This window comes from Sturnira hondurensis, unplaced genomic scaffold, assembly GCF_014824575.4.
Source record: "Sturnira hondurensis isolate 20B ecotype Veracruz unplaced genomic scaffold, ASM1482457v3 Scaffold0003515, whole genome shotgun sequence".
Classification (NCBI taxonomy): domain Eukaryota; kingdom Metazoa; phylum Chordata; class Mammalia; order Chiroptera; family Phyllostomidae; genus Sturnira; species Sturnira hondurensis.
This window is the reverse complement of record NW_028076146.1, coordinates 1-4,949: the sequence shown is the minus strand read 5'-3', so window position 1 is coordinate 4,949 and position 4,949 is coordinate 1. Positions and strand designations below refer to the sequence as shown.

The following is a 4,949-nucleotide window of genomic DNA, read 5'->3' as shown; positions in this document are numbered from 1 at the left end:
TCTCTTGGGCTCCTCCTCTCCAGGGAAGCTCCGCCCCCTCTCTGCTGGGATCGGAGCCAGTCATGGGGAGGAAGGGGCTGTCCTCCAGGGCAGGCGTGCTGCCTGCAAGGTGCCTGCGTCCTGCTGGGAGCTGGGCCTCCTCCCTGTGAGGTGCTGCTCATGCCCTCGACCTGTCTCAGAAGGTCCTTTCCCCCTGCGCTTTCTGAGACATCCTCCCTCTCCTTAGATGGGCCCCGCCCTGCTGTGGAGATGGACAGGGAGCCCAGGCCCTTCTGTGCTCGTGCCCTGGACAAGGGGCCCTCACACTCTCGGGTCCCTTTCATTTGGAACAATATTTAGAAAGCGTGACCTGCAGTTACGTGAAGTCAGGGCTATTGGGGTTTTGTCGTGTATGGACCCCTTAGTATCAGGGAAGACGCACCGTGTCCATCCACACAGGTGTTTCCCCCTGCGGTAAGGGTACAGGTTCATTGATGTTGTACCCTCATTTGAAAACCCACTTCCTAGCAACTTCATAGATTTTCCTTTTGTTTTCTGGGTTCACCATGTAACTGTGGTGAATGAATATCAGTAAGCTCATATTTCTTTATATTTCTGTCAGAGTGTGATAGTTTTTCTTTTATGACCTTATTGTGTCTGGAATACGTAGAATGTTTTCAGGTTTCAGATGTTAGAGCTGCAAAAATAGTTCACTCAGAGACGAACACTTGATTCCCTCCCTTTTCCCTTGTCCCTCCGCACATCGGAGGGGAGGATTCTTGTTAGTTTCTCGTTTGCAGAATGAAATAAATAGTATGTGAAAAATAGGTAAACAGACACAAGATCATATTTTACTTACTTCATCGTTGTTAAAATTTTTATTTATTCATTTTCAGAGAGAGGGTTAATGAGGGAGAAAGATAAAGAGAAACATCAATGTGTGGTTGCCTCTCACGCCCCCTACTGGGGACCTGGCCTGCAACCCAGGCTTGTGCCCTGACTGGGAACTGAACCAGCGACCTCTTGCTTCACAGGCGGGCACCCAATCTCCTGAGCCACACCAGCCAGGGCCATGTGTATCTTCTTGATCCATTGATGGGCACTTAGGCTGACTCCTTAACTGGCTCTTATGAATAACGCTGCAATAAACATGGCAGGAGTTTTATCTTTTGAGTGTCCTGTTTTCATTTCCTTTGGATGTACACCCCGAAGTACATTACTGAATGCTAGGATTGGTGCATATTTTTAATTTTTTGAGGGTCCTCCATACTGTTTTCCACAGAGTCAGGAAACATGACAGGTAATCCCCACACCTGCTCTTGACAAGTGGCGGCCTTTCTGCCTTAAACACAAGGCTCACCAGAGTGCTGTTATCTGGGCACCATTTAGGGAACAGAGACCATCAGCATCCTGCCCTCCCCTCCCCAGCACTCACGGGAGGGCCGCTAAGGGCTCTTGTCTTCCAACTGGGGGAAGGAAGGTCTAGGAGACACATTTTACCTGTTTCCCATGAGCATCAGGAGAGGCCACAGGGCCAGCACGTTTCTCTCCTGCCACAGGGAATGCAGCCCAGGCTGTCCCCAGCTCCAGGACACCACATGGGGTGTGACTTCAAAGCCACTTCCCTCCTCACGTTCCCATAAAGACAGCATTGGGTGCAACGCGATGGGAGAACCAATAGCTCCTTGGAAAACAAAAGACCACAGGCCTCACGACAGCTTGAACTCCAATGCTGCTTCATTCAGTAGGAACTGTGTTGGAGCTCAGCCTCCAGGCTCCCTCCCCAAGGGGATGGATGCCGGGAAGAAAAAGGCAAGCATCCGGGGGCTGTCCCCAAGCAAAAGGGGAGAGAAGTGGACTTTGCCCATCACTTCCCCTTCCCCGAACCAGTCCCAGGTCCTCTGCATAACTGAGCTTCTGTGTCAGTTTAAAGTAAAAACATTTACTTCAGTTAAAAATCACCCATGAACTGGAGGGATGACGCATATAAGTACATGTTTACTGATCTCCCCTTGCTTTTCCTGCTCAGTGAGGACAGAAAGCACAGGTTTGGGATGGGGCGGGGCTGCACAGGGGGCAGAAGGAGTCGCCGGGGAGGATGTGGGAATTGTCTAGACACTTCCTCATGTCCCGGTTCATCGGTTCCACCCGCAGGAAAGCCACGGAGGCCCTGACTGGTGCAGCTCAGTGAGATGGGTGTCATCCCGCAAACCAGAGAACCTCATGTTCCAGTCCCGCTCAGGGCACATGCGAGAGTTGAAGGCTGGGTCCCCGTGTGGGGGCCTGTAGGAGGCAAATGATGCATGTTTCTCTCACATATCCATGTTTCTCACCCTCTTTCCTCCCCTATGCCTCTCTCTAAAAATAAATAAAATCTTTAAAAAGACCCACAAACGAACAGGCACAGAGGAGACATTGCCAAAGTACAAGTCCTCACCCCCCTTGCTGACCTGATAATGTAGCTGGTCTTTAACCTCAGGAAACCCCAAGGCCACCATGAAGCTGAGACTGAAGCTTCTGGAAGAAGATCATTCCCTAGAGAGCGCTCTGGGGTCCTGCAGACAGGCCACCTAGTGACCCCGATTCTGCTGAGTGAGCCCCGCACATGGGTGCAGCACCCACCAGTCTCTTTCAGTTTCTCACACGTAACGTGCCCAACCTTGACTGAGGACGGTCTGGAATTAGCTCTTCCCCTTTGCATGGGGCCATGGATGTGGCAACCCTGGGAAAACCCCTGACCCACACTTCCTGGCCAGGGCCCCAGCTGCAGGCTCTGTCCTTCACCATCCAGCTCCAGGACGGTGCAGGCTGCAGGGCTGGCCATGGGCGTCCGTCCCAGCTCCCTCCTGGTCCTGGGTGAGTGCTGGAATGGAGGGACAACATCTCCAGACAGAGGGGGTGATAGCCTGGGAGGTGTCTTCACCCTTTTTGAGTCCTGACTCCAGCCCAGGAGGTTCCTGGTCCCTCCTGCTGGTCTGATGCCTCAGCTCTGGCCCCGACCCAAGTCTGGGCATGGAAGGTTGAGACCTGGGAGTGGGAACAGGTTCAGACTGAGGACCTGTTTGGGAGAGGGGACTGGGGCTTCACTGAAACTCAGAGCAAGAAGAAGGGCTGTGCTCAGAGGTGAAGCTGAGGAGGGAGCCGGACACTCTTGGGGGCTGAGCCCTGCCTCCATCAGGGCCCCTGACTGCAGCCCCCGGGGGTCGGGGGGAGGCCGGGTGCTGGGCGTTTTTCTCACCACAGCTTCTCCCCCAGTGCTCTGCTTGGGCCAGACCATCCACATGCAGGAGGGTGAGTCTACTGTTTTCAATTCATTTTTAAATTAATGTTGTGTTTTCTGACCAAGTATTAATGTTTTTTAGAGTCCTCTGATGGCTCATCTTCAGCTCAGACGAGGCTCAGGCCCTTCTCTCTCCGTCTGGAGGGGTCTGTTCTCACGCTCTCTGACCCGCTGATCTGGGGAGACACAGCCTTTCCTGCACTTCCTCAAACCCTATGTCCTGCTCCCTTCACCGGTCCCCTCCCTGACTGACATCTCCTCTCCCTGGGCTTGGCAGTCCACACTTGGCCTTCCGGTCTCAGCTCAGCGCCCCTTCCCTCTGACCCTCAGAGGGGGTCAGTTGTCAGTCATCTGCCCTGAGACTCTCACACTCACAGGGGCTGCCTGTCACCCACCGCGCGTGGCTGTGGGTTTGCACGACCCCTTCATCTGGTTCTCTGCTCCCTCTACCTTCCAGTGAAGGGGGCAGGTGACTGTGTGTTTGAGTCTCGAGTTTGTGGGGCCAGTGGCACATGGGGCGCCTCTGTAGATGGAGAGGAACTGGGATGTGGATGAAAGAATAAGCTAGGGGCTGACCCAGGGAATGAGAGGGGAACCTTGGTCAGCATCTGCCTCTCTCAGGCATGTGTGACCTGGGTGCCATCTTCCTGTTTCAGGGATAGCAGCCCTCTCCTCCCCCCTCCCCAGCCACGTGGGACACAGGGGGTTTCAGGACCCTCAATACAAGACAAGTAGAACAGGCTGCAAGGAAGGTACAGAATGGACAGGGAACAGAGGTTAGTGCTGCTCAGAGGATTGCCCTGGAGACAGGAATCCCCACCCTCTGGGGTCATGTGACCAGGTCTGAGCGGAGCATCCCCCCCCCTCCCCCGCTAACTTCCAGTGGAGCTCTGCAGTCCCCCTTGGTCCCCACAGTGTCACCCAACTGCCCTTCAGACCCGGCCCAGGTCACTCCCACATCTCAGACGCCTGCTTTCCTGTCCCCACACATGACGCATCACCCTCACCCTCTGCCTCCCTCCCACAGTCTCTGTGCCCTAGACAGCAGCCGTCAGCAGGGGGATGTGCCCAGGACCCCTGTCTGCTTTGACCCTTCCCCTGTCACCCTGAGAAAAGCCCAGCTTGTGACCAGGAATCCCTGTGAGGATACACAGTCACTTGGAGTGGTTGTTGGGGGTGGTATCTGAGGAATAGAGGGTGGGAGGGTCTGAATTTGGTTGGGGGTGGTTGCAGAGCTGTGCAAGTTTGTTCAAAGCACAGAAGTGAACCCAGAAAACGGGGAGCTGTGATATCTGGGGACTTCCTCCTGAGGGACCCTGAGATCTGCTGTGCTTCCTCCCAGGGACCCTGCCCAAACCCAGCATCCGGGTCGAGCCGGGCCCTGTGGTCCGCTGGGGCCAGCCTGTGACCATCGTGTGTGGGGGCCCAGCTGGGGCTGACACATTCCGTCTGCAGCAGGCTGGAAGGTCTTTCTTTCGGGATCAGAGAAACGTGTCTCCGTGTGGTGCTCACTGGGCAGAGGCCAGATTCCACCTCAATGCAGGGAATGAGTTGTCTGCTGGGCGTTATTTCTGCTGGTATCACATTGGGCGGAGCTGGTCTGAGCACAGTGAGATCCTGGAGCTGAAGGTGACAGACGAGGACGTCTCCACTCCACCCTCAGGTTTGTCCCCGGTCCCTGCACCCTGTC

General features: G+C 54.9%; 1 long non-coding RNA gene across 1 annotated transcript; it reads left to right on the top strand.

Moving 5' to 3' along the window:
• The first annotated feature begins 2,709 nt into the window (after window positions 1-2,709).
• LOC118984202 (uncharacterized) lies at window positions 2,710-4,030 on the top strand. The gene is made up of 3 exons (XR_005065881.1): window positions 2,710-2,835; window positions 3,235-3,270; window positions 3,916-4,030. It is a non-coding gene; the product is annotated as an uncharacterized LOC118984202 (long non-coding RNA).
• Window positions 4,031-4,949: the final 919 nt, after the last annotated feature.